Source organism: Panulirus ornatus, chromosome 11 (assembly GCF_036320965.1).
Source record: "Panulirus ornatus isolate Po-2019 chromosome 11, ASM3632096v1, whole genome shotgun sequence".
In the NCBI taxonomy this organism is placed as follows: domain Eukaryota; kingdom Metazoa; phylum Arthropoda; class Malacostraca; order Decapoda; family Palinuridae; genus Panulirus; species Panulirus ornatus.
In genome coordinates, this window is record NC_092234.1 from 46,643,012 (window position 1) to 46,664,163 (window position 21,152).

General features: G+C 40.8%; 1 protein-coding gene across 7 annotated transcripts in view; it reads right to left on the reverse strand.

Annotated features, from left to right (window-relative positions):
* The window catches only part of PRL-1 (PRL-1 phosphatase), a 105,865-nt gene that overhangs the window by 43,158 nt on the left and 41,555 nt on the right, over positions 1 to 21,152 (reverse strand). For 2 of the 7 annotated variants that reach the window (XM_071666902.1, XM_071666898.1), the window contains exon 1: positions 17,926 to 18,195. The exons of 3 other annotated variants lie outside the window; for them this stretch is intronic. The gene's annotated coding sequence lies outside the window, so the exon portion shown is untranslated. Of the gene's footprint in view, positions 1 to 16,254; positions 16,328 to 17,345; positions 17,399 to 17,925; positions 18,196 to 21,152 lie in introns of those variants that run through there. 2 more of the 7 variants (XM_071666900.1, XM_071666901.1) reach the window with 2 other exon arrangements.

Sequence of the window (21,152 nt, forward strand, 5' to 3'; positions counted from 1 at the left end):
GTGGTTCCAACAATGTTGTATGGTTGCGAGGCGTGGGCTATGGATAGGGTTGTGCGCAGGAGGATGGATGTGCTGGAAATGAGATGTATGAGGACAATGTGTGGTGTGACGTGGTTTGATCGAGTAAGTAACGTAAGGGTAAGAGAGATGTGTGGAAATAAAAAGAGCGTGGTTGAGAGAGCAGAAGAGGGTGTTTTGAAATGGTTTGGGCACATGGAGAGAATGAGTGAGGAAAGATTGACCAAGAGGATATATGTGTCGGAGGTGGAGGGAACGAGGAGAAGAGGGAGACCAAATTGGAGGTGGAAAGATGGAGTGAAAAAGATTTTGTGTGATCGGGGCCTGAACATGCAGGAGGGTGAAAGGAGGGCAAGGAATAGAGTGAATTGGAGCGATGTGGTATACTGGGGTTGACGTGCTGTCAGTGGATTGAATCAAGGCATGTGAAGCGTCTGGGGTAAACCATGGAAAGCTGTGTAGGTATGTATATTTGCGTGTGGGGGACGTATGTATATACATGTGTATAGGGGTGGGTTGGGCCATTTCTTTCGTCTGTTTCCTTGCGCTACCTCGCAAACGCAGGAGACAGCGACAAAGCAAAAAAAAAAAAAAATATATATATATATATATATATATATATATATATATATATATATATATATATATATATATATTCTTTCTTTCATACTATTCGCCATTTCCCGCATTAGCAAGGTAGCGTTAAGAACAGAGGACTGGGCCTTTGAGGGAATATCCTCATCTGGCCCCCTTCTCTGTTCCTTCTTTGGGGAAAAAAAAAAAAAAAAAAAGAGTGGAGGATTTCGAGCCCCCCGCTGGAGTTTATCCCTGGGGATGGGGAGAAAGAATACTTCCACGTATTCCCTGCGTGTCGTAGAAGACAACTAAAAGGGGAGGGAGCGGGGGGGGCTGGAAATCCTCCCCTGTCACTTTTTTTTTAATTTTCCAAAAGAAGGAACAGAGAAGGGGGCCAGGTGAGGATATTCCCTCAAAGGCCCAGTCCTCTGTTCTTAACACTACCTCGCTAATGCGGGAAATGGCGAATAGTCTGAAGAAATGAAAGATATTATAGTTATAATGCACTCAGTGCAATGCAATATAGCCTAGCATTTGCTGCAGCAAAGGAAGGCAAATGATCGATATCACCCAAATTCAAAATGAATGCCTAATCCATAACGTGCAGTGCACACAACACACAAGTGAAAGCTTCGATGACTAATTCATATATTCACTTCAGTGAATATATGAATTCACTTCAGTGAATATATGATGAGAGAGTACATTCAGTATAATCATTTGGCATCATTGCAACATCTTTTTAATAAGTGCATGATCAGCATAAAACATTTGTTGAATATATCATAATGAAAAGCGCTTTAAGGGTTTGAGGTGTGGTAAATAATTAATGACAATGCAAAACTCATACAAAACTAACAGAACCTAGCAACCACAGTTTATCCGAAATTTCAAGGTCAATCAAACTTATGAGCATTTAAATGTCTCCAATACCCTAACACCATATGAAGAATGATTGCATGAGCTGAAAAGATAAAAACTCATCAAACATTACTCATCATATGACAGGGGCAGATTTAAGACTACTCAATCAATCTATATATCTGATGACCATTCCCTCCAGGAACTCAAAGGGAAGCCAAGGAAAAAGTTGCCATACTTTGTGAACTCCAATGCCACTTCTTAGCCTTTAGTGCCTCACCCTTAACAGGCCAAAGAAAGGGCGACTCTAGTGCAGTATTTTCAGAGGCTCCTACCAAAAGTCCTAAGCTACGACTACTACTTAATGCTTCCACCTAATGTTCCCCTTAACTATTTCTACCTAACATTTTTAAGGGAGCAAATGGGAACTTCAGTGAAGGGCACAAATGGGGAGGTGATAACAAGTAGTGGTGATGTGGGAAGGAGATGGAGTGAGTATTTTGAAGGTTTGTTGAATGTGTTTGATGATAGAGTGGCAGATATAGGGTGTTTTGGTCGAGGTGGTGTGCAAAGTGAGAGGGTTAGGGAAAATGATTTGGTAAACAGAGAAGAGGTAGTAAAAGCTTTGCGGAAGATGAAAGCCGGCAAGGCAGCAGGTTTGGATGGTATTGCAGTGGAATTTATTAAAAAAGGGGGTGACTGTATTGTTGACTGGTTGGTAAGGTTATTTAATGTATGTATGACTCACGGTGAGGTGCCTGAGGATTGGCGGAATGCGTGCATAGTGCCACTGTACAAAGGCAAAGGGATAAGAGTGAGTGCTCAAATTACAGAGGTATAAGTTTGTTGAGTATTCCTGGTAAATTATATGGGAGGGTATTGATTGAGAGGGTGAAGGCATGTACAGAGCATCAGATTGGGAAGAGCAGTGTGGTTTCAGAAGTGGTAGAGGATGTGTGGATCAGGTGTTTGCTTTGAAGAATGTATGTGAGAAATACTTAGAAAAGCAAATGGATTTGTATGTAGCATTTATGGATCTGGAGAAGGCATATGATAGAGTTGATAGAGATGCTCTGTGGAAGGTATTAAGAATATATGGTGTGGGAGGCAAGTTGTTAGAAGCAGTGAAAAGTTTTTATCGAGGATGTAAGGCATGTGTACGTGTAGGAAGAGAGGAAAGTGATTGGTTCTCAGTGAATGTAGGTTTGCGGCAGGGGTGTGTGATGTCTCCATGGTTGTTTAATTTGTTTATGGATGGGGTTGTTAGGGAAGTGAATGGAAGAGTTTTGGAAAGAGGGGCAAGTATGAAGTCTGTTGGGGATGAGAGAGCTTGGGAAGTGAGTCAGTTGTTGTTCGCTGATGATAAAGCGCTGGTGGCTGATTCATGTGAGAAACTGCAGAAGCTGGTGACTGAGTTTGGTAAAGTGTGTGAAAGAAGAAAGTTAAGAGTAAATGTGAATAAGAGCAAGGTTATTAGGTACAGTTGGGTTGAGGGTCAAGTCAATTGGGAGGTGAGTTTGAATGGAGAAAAACTGGAGGAAGTGAAGTGTTTTAGATATCTGGGAGTGGATCTGGCAGCGGATGGAACCATGGAAGCGGAAGTGGATCATAGGGTGGGGGAGGGGGCGAAAATTCTGGGAGCCTTGAAGAATGTGTGGAAGTCGAGAACATTATCTCGGAAAGCAAAGATGGGTATGTTTAAAGGAATAGTGGTTCCAACAATGTTGTATGGTTGCGAGGCGTGGGCTATGGATAGGGTTGTGCGCAGGAGGATGGATGTGCTGGAAATGAGATGTATGAGGACAATGTGTGGTGTGACGTGGTTTGATCGAGTAAGTAACGTAAGGGTAAGAGAGATGTGTGGAAATAAAAAGAGCGTGGTTGAGAGAGCAGAAGAGGGTGTTTTGAAATGGTTTGGGCACATGGAGAGAATGAGTGAGGAAAGATTGACCAAGAGGATATATGTGTCGGAGGTGGAGGGAACGAGGAGAAGAGGGAGACCAAATTGGAGGTGGAAAGATGGAGTGAAAAAGATTTTGTGTGATCGGGGCCTGAACATGCAGGAGGGTGAAAGGAGGGCAAGGAATAGAGTGAATTGGAGCGATGTGGTATACTGGGGTTGACGTGCTGTCAGTGGATTGAATCAAGGCATGTGAAGCGTCTGGGGTAAACCATGGAAAGCTGTGTAGGTATGTATATTTGCGTGTGGGGACGTATGTATATACATGTGTATAGGGGTGGGTTGGGCCATTTCTTTCGTCTGTTTCCTTGCGCTACCTCGCAAACGCAGGAGACAGCGACAAAGCAAAAAAAAAAAAAAATATATATATATATATATATATATATATATATATATATATATATATATATATATATATATATATTCTTTCTTTCATACTATTCGCCATTTCCCGCATTAGCAAGGTAGCGTTAAGAACAGAGGACTGGGCCTTTGAGGGAATATCCTCATCTGGCCCCCTTCTCTGTTCCTTCTTTGGGGAAAAAAAAAAAAAAAAAAGAGTGGAGGATTTCGAGCCCCCCGCTGGAGTTTATCCCTGGGGATGGGGAGAAAGAATACTTCCCACGTATTCCCTGCGTGTCGTAGAAGACAACTAAAAGGGGAGGGAGCGGGGGGGGCTGGAAATCCTCCCCTGTCACTTTTTTTTTAATTTTCCAAAAGAAGGAACAGAGAAGGGGGCCAGGTGAGGATATTCCCTCAAAGGCCCAGTCCTCTGTTCTTAACACTACCTCGCTAATGCGGGAAATGGCGAATAGTCTGAAAGAAATGAAAGATATATAGTTATAATGCACTCAGTGCAATGCAATATAGCCTAGCATTTGCTGCAGCAAAGGAAGGCAAATGATCGATATCACCCAAATTCAAAATGAATGCCTAATCCATAACGTGCAGTGCACACAACACACAAGTGAAAGCTTCGATGACTAATTCATATATTCACTTCAGTGAATATATGAATTCACTTCAGTGAATATATGATGAGAGAGTACATTCAGTATAATCATTTGGCATCATTGCAACATCTTTTTAATAAGTGCATGATCAGCATAAAACATTTGTTGAATATATCATAATGAAAAGCGCTTTAAGGGTTTGAGGTGTGGTAAATAATTAATGACAATGCAAAACTCATACAAAACTAACAGAACCTAGCAACCACAGTTTATCCGAAATTTCAAGGTCAATCAAACTTATGAGCATTTAAATGTCTCCAATACCCTAACACCATATGAAGAATGATTGCATGAGCTGAAAAGATAAAAACTCATCAAACATTACTCATCATATGACAGGGCGCAGATTTAAGACTACTCAATCAATCTATATATCTGATGACCATTCCCTCCAGGAACTCAAAGGGGAAGCCAAGGAAAAAGTTGCCATACTTTGTGAACTCCAATGCCACTTCTTAGCCTTTAGTGCCTCACCCTTAACAGGCCAAAGAAAGGGCGACTCTAGTGCAGTATTTTCAGAGGCTCCTACCAAAAGTCCTAAGCTACGACTACTACTTAATGCTTCCACCTAATGTTCCCCTTAACTATTTCTACCTAACATTTTTAAGGGAGCAAATGGGAACTTCAGTGAAGGGCACAAATGGGGAGGTGATAACAAGTAGTGGTGATGTGGGAAGGAGATGGAGTGAGTATTTTGAAGGTTTGTTGAATGTGTTTGATGATAGAGTGGCAGATATAGGGTGTTTTGGTCGAGGTGGTGTGCAAAGTGAGAGGGTTAGGGAAAATGATTTGGTAAACAGAGAAGAGGTAGTAAAAGCTTTGCGGAAGATGAAAGCCGGCAAGGCAGCAGGTTTGGATGGTATTGCAGTGGAATTTATTAAAAAAGGGGGTGACTGTATTGTTGACTGGTTGGTAAGGTTATTTAATGTATGTATGACTCACGGTGAGGTGCCTGAGGATTGGCGGAATGCGTGCATAGTGCCACTGTACAAAGGCAAAGGGGATAAGAGTGAGTGCTCAAATTACAGAGGTATAAGTTTGTTGAGTATTCCTGGTAAATTATATGGGAGGGTATTGATTGAGAGGGTGAAGGCATGTACAGAGCATCAGATTGGGGAAGAGCAGTGTGGTTTCAGAAGTGGTAGAGGATGTGTGGATCAGGTGTTTGCTTTGAAGAATGTATGTGAGAAATACTTAGAAAAGCAAATGGATTTGTATGTAGCATTTATGGATCTGGAGAAGGCATATGATAGAGTTGATAGAGATGCTCTGTGGAAGGTATTAAGAATATATGGTGTGGGAGGCAAGTTGTTAGAAGCAGTGAAAAGTTTTTATCGAGGATGTAAGGCATGTGTACGTGTAGGAAGAGAGGAAAGTGATTGGTTCTCAGTGAATGTAGGTTTGCGGCAGGGGTGTGTGATGTCTCCATGGTTGTTTAATTTGTTTATGGATGGGGTTGTTAGGGAAGTGAATGGAAGAGTTTTGGAAAGAGGGGCAAGTATGAAGTCTGTTGGGGATGAGAGAGCTTGGGAAGTGAGTCAGTTGTTGTTCGCTGATGATAAAGCGCTGGTGGCTGATTCATGTGAGAAACTGCAGAAGCTGGTGACTGAGTTTGGTAAAGTGTGTGAAAGAAGAAAGTTAAGAGTAAATGTGAATAAGAGCAAGGTTATTAGGTACAGTAGGGTTGAGGGTCAAGTCAATTGGGAGGTGAGTTTGAATGGAGAAAAACTGGAGGAAGTGAAGTGTTTTAGATATCTGGGAGTGGATCTGGCAGCGGATGGAACCATGGAAGCGGAAGTGGATCATAGGGTGGGGGAGGGGGCGAAAATTCTGGGAGCCTTGAAGAATGTGTGGAAGTCGAGAACATTATCTCGGAAAGCAAAAATGGGTATGTTTGAAGGAATAGTGGTTCCAACAATGTTGTATGGTTGCGAGGCGTGGGCTATGGATAGAGTTGTGCGCAGGAGGATGGATGTGCTGGAAATGAGATGTTTGAGGACAATGTGTGGTGTGAGGTGGTTTGATCGAGTAAGTAACGTAAGGGTAAGAGAGATGTGTGGAAATAAAAAGAGCGTGGTTGAGAGAGCAGAAGAGGGTGTTTTGAAATGGTTTGGGCACATGGAGAGAATGAGTGAGGAAAGATTGACCAAGAGGATATATGTGTCGGAGGTGGAGGGAACGAGAAGAGGGAGACCAAATTGGAGGTGGAAAGATGGAGTGAAAAAGATTTTGTGTGAGCGGGGCCTGAACATGCAGGAGGGTGAAAGGAGGGCAAGGAATAGAGTGAATTGGAGCGATGTGGTATACCGGGGTTGACGTGCTGTCAGTGGATTGAATCGGGGCATGTGAAGCGTCTGGGGTAAACCATGGAAAGCTGTGTAGGTATGTATATTTTGCGTGTGTGGACGTATGTATATACATGTGTATGGGGGTGGGTTGGGCCATTTCTTTTGTCTGTTTCCTTGCGCTACCTCGCAAACGCGGGAGACAGCGACAAAGCAAAAAAAAAAAAAAAAAAAAAAAAAAATTTTAAGTTACATTACTTTAGCTTGCCAATAACTGAAAGGTGAGATAAATCTTGGTTCCTTGAAGGTAAATGGTTTTCATAAATTCTCTGATTTCTTAAAGAGCTGTACTGATATAAACAATGTTAACCAACACAGTATTTTCCCCGATCTTCTTATCTTCCACCAGGATCAACTTATCAGACATCTAATATCAATTGTCCAAATCATGCTTCACCAGCCCTATCATATTCCCTGCACAAAATCAATGCAAAACATATTTCGATGTACTGAAATTTTCCCATAATGAAAAGTTCCATAGTGTTAATAAGAGTAACTGCAGAGTAAACTGGTTTTATTTTCTTATACATATGTATTTTCATTTTAACATACTTAGTCTCCCACATTAGCAAAGTAGTGCAAGTAAACAGAGAAAAGAATGGCCCAACCCACTCACATACACATGCACATACATAAACACCGACACACGCACATATACATACCTATAGATTTCAACGTATACAGACATACAAATACATGGACATATCCATATATACATGTACATATTCAAACTTACTGCCTTCATCCATTCCTGTTGCCATCCCGCCACACATGAAACAGCACCACCCTCCCCCCACGCGTGTGCAAGGTAGTGCTAGGAAAACACAACAAAAGTCACATTTGTTCACACCCAGTCTCTAACTGTCATGTGTAATGCATCGAAAATACAGCTCCTTTACCACATCTAGGCCCCTCAAAACTATCCATGGTTTACCCCAGATGCTTCACATCTCCTGGTTCAATCCACTGATAGCATGTCTAACCCCGGTGTGTGTGTGTGTGTGTGTGTGTGTGTTATACGAACAAAGTGCATATAAATGCGCATCTTCATAGAACATACAAACTTCCAACAGCCAGGATCGAACCCGAGACCCCTGTGCAAAAGGTAGGAACGCTACCGCTAAGCTATGATTGCCACTAATGGGGAAATGACTTCGAATACTATGTACTCGAATACCCTTCGTCTCAAGTTGGTGAGCAACGGAGTCTACACCGGTCTTTTCCCATCAGGCTCACACAGCCAGCAGATAGCATTTTACCAAACCTAACTGTACAAGACGGACGTACATGAATACAAACAAAGTGCATATGAACGTGCACCTTTATAGAACATACAATCCTCCAACAGCCATATACCTCCGCGTTGTACAGTTAGGTTCAGTAAATGCTATCTGCTAGCTGTGTGAGCCTGATGGGAAAAGACCGGTGTAGACCCCATTGCTCACCAGTGTGAGATGAAGGGTATTCGAGTACATAGTACTCGAATTGTCATTTCCCTATTAGGGGCGATCATAGCCTAGCGGTAGCGTTCCCGCCTGTTACACAGGGGTTGCAGGTTCGATCCTGGCTCTTGGAGGTTTGTGTGTGTATATGTATGGGTATATATATATATATATATATATATATATATATATATATATATATATATATATTTTTATTATACTTTGTCGCTGTCTCCCGCGTTTGCAAGGTAGCGCAAGGAAACAGACGAAAGAAATGGCCCAACCCCCCCCCCATACACATGTATATACATACGTCCACACACGCAAATATACATACCTACACAGCTTTCCATGGTTTACCCCAGACGCTTCACATGCCTTGATTCAATCCACTGACAGCACGTCAACCCCGGTATACCACATCGCTCCAATTCACTCTATTCCTTGCCCTCCTTTCACCCTCCTGCATGTTCAGGCCCCGATCACACAAAATCTTTTTCACTCCATCTTTCCACCTCCAATTTGGTCTCCCTCTTCTCCTCGTTCCCTCCACCTCCGACACATATATCCTCTTGGTCAATCTTTCCTCACTCATTCTCTCCATGTGCCCAAACCACTTCAAAACACCCTCTTCTGCTCTCTCAACCACGCTCTTTTTATTTCCACACATCTCTCTTACCCTTACGTTACTCACTCGATCAAACCACCTCACACCACACATTGTCCTCAAACATCTCATTTCCAGCACATCCATCCTCCTGCGCACAACTCTATCCATAGCCCACGCCTCGCAACCATACAACATTGTTGGAACCACTATTCCTTCAAACATACCCATTTTTACTTTCCGAGATAATGTTCTCAACTTCCACACATTCTTCAAGGCTCCCAGGATTTTCCCCCCTCCCCCACCCTATGATCCACTTCCGCTTCCATGGTTCCATCCGCTGCCAGATCCACTCCCAGATATCTAAAACACTTTACTTCCTCCAGTTTTGCTCCATTCAAACTTACCTCCCAATTGACTTGACCCTCAACCCTACTGTACCTAATAACCTTGCTCTTATTCACATTAACTCTTATATATATATATATATATATATATATATATATATATATATATATATATATATATTATATATATATATACTGTGTAGGTATGTATATTTGCGTGTGGACGTATGTATATACATGTGTATGGGGGGGGGGCCATTTCTTTCGTCTGTTTCCTTGCGCTACCTCGCAAACACGGGAGACAGCGACAAAGTATAAAAAAAAAAAAAAAATATATATATATATATATATATATATATATATATATATATATATATATATATATATATATATATCATTACATGACAGCTATAGACTGTGTGTGAACGAATGTGACCTTTGTTGTCTTTTTCTAGCGCTACCTCGCACACATGAGGGGGTTGTTATCTCATGTGTGGCGAGGTGGCGATGGGAATGAATAAAGGCAGACAGTATGAATTATGAACATGTGTATATATGTATATGTGTGTGGGTATATATATGTATACGTTGAGATGTATAGGTATGTATATTTGCGTGTGTGGATATGTATGTATATACGTGTATGTGGGTGGGTTGGGCCATTCTTTCGTCTGTTTCCTTGCGCTACCTCGCTAACGCAGGAGACAGCAACAAAGCAAAATAAATAAAATAAATATATACACAATGTTGGTTTGCAGCAGGGGTGTGTGATGTCTCCATGGTTGTTTAATTTGTTTATGGATGGGGTTGTTAGGGAGGTGAATGCAAGAGTTTTGGAAAGGGGCAAGTATGCAATATGTTGTGGATGAGAGAGCTTGGGAAGCGAGTCAGTTGCTGTTCGCTGATGATACAGCGCTGGCGGCTGATTCGGGTGAAAAACTGCAGAAGCTGGTGACTGAGTTTGGTAAAGTGTGTGAAAGAAGAAAGCTGAGAGTAAATGTGAATAAGAACAAGGTTATTATTAGGTTCAGTAGGGTTGAGGGAAAAGTCAATTGGGAGGTAAGTTTGAATGGAGAAAAACTGGAGGAAGTGAAGTGTTTTAGATATCTGGGAGTGGATTTAGCAGTGGATGCAACCATGGACGTGAGTCACAGGGTGGGGGAGGGGGCAAAGGTTCTGGAAGCATTGAAGAATGTGTGGAAGGCGAGAATGTTATCTTGGAGGAAAAATGGGTAAGTTTGAAGGAATAGTGGTTCCAACAATGTTCCATGGTTGTAAGACATGGGCTATAGATAGGGTTGTGTGGAAGAGGGTGGATGTGTTGGAAATGAGATGTTTGAGGACAATATGTGGTGTGAGGTGGTTTGATCGAGTAAGTAATGAAAGGGTAAGAGAGATTTGTGGTAATAAAAAGTGTGGTTGAGAGAGCAGAAGAAGGTGCATTGAAATGGTTTGGTCACATGGGGATGAGAAAGCTTGGGAAATGAGTCAGTTGTTGTTCACTGATGATACAGCGCTGGTGGCTGATTCATGTGAGAAACTGCAGAAGCTGGTGACTGAGTTTGGTAAAGTGTGTGAAAGAAGAAAGTTAAGAGTAAATGTGAATAAGAGCAAGGTTATTAGGTACAGTAGGGTTGAGGGTCAATTCAATTGGGAGGTGAGTTTGAATGGAGAAAAACTGGAGGAAGTGAAGTGTTTTAGATATCTGGGAGTGGATCTGGCAGCGGATGGAAACATGGAAGCGGAAGTGGTTCATACGGTGGGGGAGGGGGCGAAAATTCTGGGAGCCTTGAAGAATGTGCGGAAGTCGAGAACATTATCTCGGAAAGTAAAAATGGGTATGTTTGAAGGAATAGTGGTTCCAACAATGTTGTATGGTTGCGAGGCGTGGACTATGGATAGAGTTGTGCGCAGGAGGATTGATGTGCTGGAAATGAGATGTTTGAGGACAATGTGTGGTGTGAGGTGGTTTGATCGAGTAAGTAGCGCAAGGGTAAGAGAGATGTGTGGAAATAAAAAGAGCGTGGTTGAGAGAGCAGAAGAGGGTGTTTTGAAATGGTTTGGTCACATGGAGAGAATGAGTGAGGAAAGATTGACCAAGAGGATATATGTGTCGGAGGTGGAGGGAACGAGGAGAAGAGGGAGACCAAATTGGAGGTGGAAAGATGGAGTGAAAAAGATTTTGTGTGATCGGGGCCTGAACATGCAGGAGGGTGAAAGGAGGGCAAAGAATAGAGTGAATTGGAGCGATGTGGTATCCCGGGGTTGACGTGCTGTCAGTGGATTGAATCAAGGCATGTGTATGGGGGTGGGTTGGGCCATTTCTTTCGTCTGTTTCCTTGCGCTACCTCGCAAACGCGGGAGACAGCAGCAAAAAAAAAAAAAAAAAAAAATATATATATATATATATATATATATATATATATATATTGTTGTTGTTCGCTGATGATACAGCGCTGGTGGCTGATTCATGTGAGAAACTGCAGAAGCTGGTGACTGAGTTTGGTAAAGTGTGTGAAAGAAGAAAGTTAAGAGTAAATGTGAATAAGAGCAAGATTATTAGGTACAGTAGGGTTGAGGGTCAATTCAATTGGGAGGTGAGTTTGAATGGAGAAAAACTGGAGGAAGTGAAGTGTTTTAGATATCTGGGAGTGGATCTGGCAGCGGATGGAAACATGGAAGCGGAAGTGGTTCATACGGTGGGGGAGGGGGCGAAAATTCTGGGAGCCTTGAAGAATGTGTGGAAGTCGAGAACATTATCTCGGAAAGTAAAAATGGGTATGTTTGAAGGAATAGTGGTTCCAACAATGTTGTATGGTTACGAGGCGTTGACTATGGATAGAGTTGTGCGCAGGAGGATTGATGTGCTGGAAATGAGATGTTTGAGGACAATGTGTGGTGTGAGGTGGTTTGATCGAGTAAGTAGCGCAAGGGTAAGAGAGATGTGTGGAAATAAAAAGAGCGTGGTTGAGAGAGCAGAAGAGGGTGTTTTGAAATGGTTTGGTCACATGGAGAGAATGAGTGAGGAAAGATTGACCAAGAGGATATATGTGTCGGAGGTGGAGGGAACGAGGAGAAGAGGGAGACCAAATTGGAGGGGGAAAGATGGAGTGAAAAAGATTTTGTGTGATCGGGGCCTGAACATGCAGGAGGGTGAAAGGAGGGCAAAGAATAGAGTGAATTGGAGCGATGTGGTATACCGGGGTTGACGTGCTGTCAGTGGATTGAATCAAGGCATGTGTATGGGGGTGGGTTGGGCCATTTCTTTCGTCTGTTTCCTTGTGCTACCTCGCAAACGCGGGAGACAGCGGCAAAAAAAAAAAAAAAAAAAAAAAAATATTATATATATATATATATATATATATATATATATATATATATATATATAACATAAGCGAGGTACATTTCCCAGATATGACAAAATTCAATACATACAGCATTTCAATGTTTATACCTGCAAAACACTTATTTTGGCTTAATGTTTCATCATTCTTACCAATAATTCTATAGTATAATGGACCTACTGGTTAAAAGTAATCAAAAGTGTTACAGGCACTTGTACATACACCAAGGAAAAATGGAATGGGAACTGTTCTTAAAACATTTTCAACATTTCTACTGGTGCATGAAGTTTACCGTCTTAAGTGGTTCACATAAGTACCAGCACTCTTTCACTGAGGAAAATGCATGTCTCGGGTAAAAAGCTTGTGCCATGAACGGTCTCTTAAAACTCAAAAGTCTATCATTTTGCAAAATGAGCAAATCTTGTGTTTTAAGATAGCCAAAACCATTTTTGCATATCAAAAGCTTATCATGGCCCTTAACTTACATCAGCGTATCACTTCATTTTCCTTTAAACTCCTCTGTATTACCAATAGTATGTGCTTTGTGCATTAAGATACCAGATATCATTTTTGCATGAACCTTAACTCAGTATGTCACATCATTTGCCTTTTAAAGCCTTCTCCCCATTACCAGCAGTCAAATAAGATAATAAAATATTCAACACCAAAAACTGATTCAGCAAGCATTAAAAATAGTGAAATTAAGTACAGAATAAACATAAAATATGAAAACCAATACCAAAACTAAGACTAGTTTGGGTAGGTTTTGTTCATTCTGGCAATGCTCTAGATGAAAGAGAACACTAATCTTACCTTAGCAGTAAGTTAATGTGATAAGCAGACTATGGCAGCACATTAAAACCTGTGGAACTCTTGTAAACGGCGAAGAAAACATTTCTTGATTGGTGATGCTTACAAACTTCCAATTATAGCGTTTAAACTATACAAACCTTAAAGCATGTACTACATCAAGCTCCAGTTTCTGTTTATCAAAACAAAATGAATGAGCTTCTGTCAAAGATTTCTGTGACAAGAACATGACGGTAAAACTCATAAGCTTTAGTTGCATATAAATACCCAGCAGCAATCTGGCAAGACATGGAAAGGCAACAGGCCTACATAATTCAAGTAATTCTTGAAAGGAACATATCTGAACCTCAACACAAAAACTGAAACAAAGCAAACAGAATTTTGGGACCAACCCAACTTACTTTATACTTATTTTGTATCGCCACACTGTAAAAAAAAAAAACGAAAATACCTATGAAAACTTACCAAATAAATGATACAACAGACCCGTAAAAACTGGTGGAACTACACAAAGTAGTTACATGACCTGCTGGAATATGTCTTTCTGAAATTCAATGTCCCCTTTCTTTCTCCTCACAACTTTGTTCCATCTAAAAACAGATGACACAGGTACAATATCTAAAATCTGTACACTTACAGAGCATTCACAACTACAGCAAACTTGGAGCAAGAGTTTCTAGAATGTTCCCAAAATGTTTAGTTTATACAGAAAAATGTATATTTACATATGTCACAAATACATAGCTGATATTCCAATGTGCATCAGGTATACAAAACACACTGATGGTTAAATGCTGAGGACAACCTGTGTAGCCCATGTATTTCTGAAATTCATAAAATTCTACAGTCTGGATATTGGTCCGTCCCGACGTTTACATATTTTGATATTTCACCATCTTAACTGTTCTCCTGTTGAAAAAGTGTTGAAAAGTCCATAAATCCAATGCCATATCAAGCAAAGGAAATTGATACCCTTTGTTCCCAAGGCTGAGTTAGGTTGTAAAGTTAAGCTAGGTTCTTGTCATTTTCATTGGACAAAACCTACTCCTAGGAGGTAACAAAAATAACCCTGGAGACATTCTTCCATAAATATGTTGATATGCCCATTTCAGGACACCATTAAAATAATGTGGGTTTGGAGGAAGTGTACGTCAGTGCGGATAATTGATTGTTACAGGATATGAAGACCAACACCACAACAGACGAAAAAAAATAAGGGCAAAAGGAGTGCCTTGAAAATCTGGAAAAAAAGGGGTCTAATTTATGTAAAGGTCGGTGAAGCAACTAGATTCTTCAAAAACCTCCACCTCATTTTCCCTAGCATTAGATATCCATGTTAAGAATAAGGAAAACATGTCCTGAACTACTAGAGGCAGACAACTAGGAGAGGCTTAGCAGCAAACCCACCATCTCAATCTTGTCTGCAATGTCTGATTTTTACGATCAAAGACAAATATCGAGTCTAGTACATTTACTATAACAATGAAAAGATAAATCTTAGCAGCTTATGGAAGTTGAGTAAACTTTCCATAACTTCCATTAATTTCTGCAGATATTTCACCTACTTCTACGTTAGCCCAATATTTTCCATATCTGTAATTCTCCCACCTATCACTTTATTCAATACTAAAATCAACAGCCTAAATCACTTCTGCTAAGTATAAGGAATCCACTGATATTTGTTCCAAATCCACATGTCATTTGTGTCCCTGAACTGGTATATTACCAAAATACATAAAGTACAATAAGAATATTTTTCCACATGGAAGTGGCAATACTGCACCTTTGTCTACGAGCTGTGTGTGGATCACGGGTTGATTCAGTGTTCTATATGCCAGTAGAGGAGAGAAGAGAAAAGAATGGAAGTCTAACCTATCACATTCCTGAACATACGAACAATGTTCTGACAGATAATTCCTTGCTATAATAGAGGGGTCCCTATGGAAGCATTAATAGGAAACTAAATTTTCTGCAATAAATCGTTAAAGAATTGGAAACTGTCACCCAATGAAAATTCCACTATGTCCTGTCTGTCATCAGATGAGGAGGCAGGCAATGGTGAGACCTACATAAGCCATAAGCAAACTGTCATCACTTTCCCATCTGGTGAAGAATTGCCTGAATCACCCTATTATATAGAATAATGCATATCTATTTCCTAATTTCTTTATAAATTTTCTTTAAAATCAACTTAATACGGCAATTCACTTGATGCTACAAATGAGAACTGCAAAGAATGATTAGCATCATCTTTCCTTTTCTACAATATGATGACTGGGGGAGGACTATGAAGATCAGGGAAACAGTGAGGTTAATTAACGTTAAAGGAAAACATGTTTAAACCAGCAGAACTCATTAAGACCTCACCTAAAGTCCTCTAAAAGCCAAATTTACCCACTTAAAATATATGAAAATACGCGTGGCTGCTATGGTTTCAAGTATATAAAAGCTGCTAGGACTAATACAAGATATGGTGCACACAAAGGCATCCTTATACATGAACATAATTCAGTGCACATACATCAAATGGAAAGGCGGACAAGGTGATATTCTTGCTGGTATGTTTCAACTAAGCAAAGTTAGGGTAGGTTCTCATAGGATCTGTGGATTCCTATACATTTCACAGGCTTACTTTCATCACCCCCACATTTTTCTCTAACTTCTCATAGGATCTGTGGATTCCTATACATTCCACATGCTTACTTTCATCACACCCACATTTTTCTCTAACTTCTCATAGGATCTGTGGATTCCTATACATTCCACATGCTTACTTTCATCACATCCACATTTTTCTCTAACCTTTACAGCCCTCCCTGCCATCAGCATAGAAATCATACTATAAATCCTGCACTAGCAGTCTACATCACTTCTACAGTGCAAAGAGTTCGCTCTGTTTCTTCCAAATCCACACGTTCTTTCCGTGGGTACCTAATGTTCGGCTGTCGGATTTTCCGTATATAAGGGAGTCTTCTTTAATTCGCTCTCATCCTGGTTTCCCAGCATCGTCTGTGTGAACATAAGTGTCTTATACTTGATTGACCCTCATACATTAACTAGCAACAATATATCCAAGCTTGCCAATGCATCTGCAACTGTTTTTGATGGTTGTTTAGTCAACCACAATCAATGTGTGCCTGCACTTATCGCCAGGAATCTGGGGAGGGGAACAGTACCTCACCACATGGCAGCCTGAATAAAGTACCATGTGGTGAGGCAGCTTGAATAAAGTACTATTAGTGACTGAGTACAGTTATGATGCATTGTCAGCAATATTCATGTTCAAATGTTCATTATTATTATAAATTCTCCACACAGTTTATTACATTTCATCTATGCACAACTCATTAGAAAGGGTAGGCATGCATATCAAAAAATATGACGGCCCTTGCATAAAATTTTATCTAATTTCTCACTGAATACAAAATCCAATCATTTTCCCCTCAAATTTATTAAAGCCAGCATCAGATGAACTGCCCTCTCAACTTTTCTGCCTCTGCAAAAACCGGCACAAGGAAAGCTTAAAATACAAACACCTTTAAATTCCACCCCTAACGTTTGCCTAGGATGTTAGATTATATCTTAATAAATTAAAGGCACAACCTCCAAAAAAATAAAAGGTTGAGAAAAGAATCTTCAGATGACCAAGCACTTCAACCAACCTTTAAACAAGGCCTTTATTTCATTGATAAAAGCCTTTTAAGAGCAGCTTTCACTTCAAAATGAAACAAAAAAAAAATGCAAAAAATCATGTCTTTTAAGTCATGCAGGTTATGAGAAATGAGATGAAAAGTCATTCTTTATCACATGGCGACTCGAACATTTCTACCACACACATATGACCAACTCCTCTTAACAATCCCAAGAGAATATTCCAGAATAAATCGATCCGCACTCAAAACCATTCCCCCATCAATCAAATCTACATGATTAAAAAAATCCACATTGGACACGATGGGTTACTCTTAAAAAAATCTTAAAATGAAGAACTTGGCCGTCCGGGTACATTACACTGCACGTACCATATGACGGGCCAATTATGGATCTTCCCCTCACCCTCTGCAGGAGCAACTCAAATGTGGCACCGTCATGACGAACAAGGATGAATAAGATGATGATAATACCATGAACAGCAGTTACAAAGGCAGGGATTCCTGTAAGGCCTAACAAAGAGGCACAGAACTCGCTAGACGTTTCAAGGCCATTCCCTACCACATTTTGTCATAATTTCTCGCACCATCGGCAAATGGTGGATATCTTCAACGTAATGACACTTAATTTCCTGCAAAACAAATGGAAATAAGTTACCGGAAATGAGGATGTAGGTGGCAATTATAATTTCTTGATGGTGGATTTGGGATGGCGAGGGTCAGACAGAGATGTCTGGCTCGGCCTTGCCTGCCTAGTCTCCCCACCACAAATCACTCCATCAATATCACATTACTTCATCTACCGAATTATTTTTAATCACAAATCATACTTTAAACCGGGTATAAGAGCCACAAACATACAGGCAATAAACGCATTCATATAGTTAACACCGACTGGTGGGATTCAGCCATTGCCAAACCAGGACACCCCACCGCACCACATTTAACTCACCTGTGCGTTGTTATTACCGCAATATTTAAATTTCATGTTTCAATTAACTGCCTTGACACAGAAGAAGGTGCGTCGAACAACAATATCAAAAGTGATGCATTTGCTATGCATCAAGTCGTCCACAGATAATATATGGTACGAGGCCAAACGCCAGGGGAGAGGCTCTGGACCAACTGGACCACACTGCGCATGCGCCCTCCTCCACCACCACCTTCGCCGCACTTTAATTTAGCGGGTACTTTATCCCCACTTTCCAATATCACATTCAGTCGCCTCTATTTGGAAAAAATCAATATAATATCTTGGTCATGTAATGACTGACTGTATAACGACGCTATATGAACTTTACGGTATACTCCTGACACTTTCTAATGACAGACGCATGCGCAATAATAGGTCATGACGAAATGTGGTTTAAGATTAAACGTAAATAAGCAACCTGATTCACTTGATGCAATTATTCTGATATTTGAAGAATGCTTTGCTCCCACATGATGTAATGGACAAGAGACGTGGAACTTACACGTTTGCCGGTCTAGTTCAAGTCCGTCACAAGCAGTTTCCCCGGCTAAATCTTAATTAAGTAGATTTAGCAGGCCGAGAAACTTTTACCATTTTTAAAAATGGCATATTTCAAAAGGGCTTCATCCCTCGTTATCAAACACATTACCTGGACTTAGGGGAGAAAAAAAACCTAAGATTGATTAGAGTTTTATTCTTTTGAGTGACTCACAAGAAAGAGGACTTTGAAAAAGGTTCGCGATTCCCAGCTCCTGGGATTTCCAAGAAACATTGTGCAACCCCTGTTCTCGGGAGACGTCACCACGAACCGCCGCCAACACATGGATTCACCCAGTCCACGAGTCTCCCTATCTACCTGGAACTCCACCATTATTGCAACAAGTTCCGTAACGCCAGATCACTGAATTTTTATGACACATCACCAAGTCTTGAGTACATGATAAGACATGACGATGATGGGGTAGAGGTGCCATCATTCTCAAAGCAGTTAAGACCTTCGTTCTTGTAATTGTTTTATTTTATATAATAGCACATGCTTTTGTTTCTAGATCTAAAATTATTTTTTGAAAACATTTTTGTGAAAATGTGTGTGTGTGTGTGTGTGTGTGTGTGTGTGTGTGATTACCCATTTGTGAACACGGAGAAGACTCAATTTCTTGACCATACTTGGCCATACTTGTAGTCGATTTCTCATTTCAATAGTGTCTCGATGCACTAACAAATTAGTGTCATGAGGAAAGGGGGCTGTTACACACAGGCTTCCAGGCTAGCAGATCCCCATATTTTTTTTTCAACTTAAATCACAGAATTTCTTAAATTGACATATGTCATCTGCATTCACAATTTCATGTTTATTCCATTCATCCACCATCTCTAAACTATGGAAGTACTTCACATGTATTCTAACACTTCCTTATTTTCGTGCTATGGCCTCTAATATCTTACTGTAACTCAACTCTCTTAATTCTGGCATCTTTATTACCTTCTTTTGGACCATCTCCATTAGTTCTTAGTGCTTCTCAGACCGGTGTCAGACCCTGAGATGCATGTTTTCGTTTGGGCCTCATGTACTACGGAAACAATTTGATAAATATATCTTTGTCCCTGCGCCATATTGCCATTCTAATATTTGACGGGAGACAGTTTATCTACAGCACAATTCTCCTATGGTAAGGCCTTGGCGACAGGTAACGTACAATGACCCTTTCACACACACAGCACACACATTTCTGCTGGTTATTTCCATCTAGGTAATGTTTAACTATTTCCTTTATTGTATTCCTTCCTCATTTACTTTACACTCCAAGTGGTTTGATTTAATTACATGCAAAATCAACACCTCTTGATGAGGCAACGTACCGAACTGTGATAAATGCGATGCTGAGCACTCGCGTTGGGTAACGTACTGCACCATTTCCATGCTTCTAGATTTCCATTAAATTTTGTTAATACAGGAGATGATCTATGCTTACGAGGTTAAAAAAAAATCGGTTCATATAGAGTCATATAGAATGATTAATATTAATGGATTTAAGTGGATGAACAAAGGAACGCTTGTACAAAATTGAAAATGGAGGTGTGAGGAACAAAGGAGAAATAAAAAAAAAGAAAATACAGGGTGCTTCAGCTCCGCCGACTTTTCATAAAAGTGTGTGGGCGTCCTGGACCTGGAATCAGTTCAAAGACGTCAGCATCTCCAAGCATGTTTCCTGGAAAAGCATACCCATTGAGCTCAACCTGTACGTCATTCTTTCTCAACTTCGAATGTACAGCACTCCTACGGCGCCCCTCGCCTTGTAACTAAACGAAGTCCTATAGAAAATGCCCGTATTTTTATAATCGTTCATGGGGACTTCCGGACGGGCGAAGGCAGAGAGTCAGCCCGCTAGCGACCTTCTGAGTAGGTTGTACGTCACGAATGACGCACGCGGGAGCACCAGTGACTCATGATTGGATGGCTTGGGGGGGTCACGTGGCTGTGTCACAAGTCCCAAGAACTTATGTACCGATGTCTGATGCGCTCCTTAGACCATCTTAAATGTCGTTACACCCATGGGACCTTCCCGTGTACGGCTGTAATGGCGGCTGTCCCAGCCGTGGTGACAATTATCGCCAGCAGTAGTTAAACAGAACACAGCCTTCTGATGGTATTATTAATGAGCTATACAGTACATTACTGACCCTTAAGGATTTTATATTTTCTGACACTTGTGTGTGTGGTGCAAAGTGAGTGGGGTTACATAACATGTGAACACAAGTAAAAATGGATAAATCAAGGATAGAATGAAATACTAACAAGAGGAGTGAAGTCAACATCATGGGGGGATCCAAACTTAAATACTGAATGGGGGAAAAAATCGATAAACAAACGTCAGTAAGAGAAAAGCAAAAATGTTGTAGACGAATGGAGCATGTTGCTAAGTGAAGCCATAAACGCTATAACGTTAAGAGGTTTCAGCATAAGCTAGATAACACAGGACTTATGGTCGGGTGCAACAGGACCTGTCTCGTACGAACATTCTGCAGTTTCCCTTGATTAAAGCTTAAATCGGCGTGACCATACTTCCTCCCTTACGTCACGGCTACCATGTCCCTATAGCAAAAACATCAATAGTGTAGGGTTAGTTCCTCTCCTCCCCTGAAAAAAAAAAATAGATGACCACTTTTTTATATTTTTTCAGCCACGGATGTGGGATGAGCTAAAC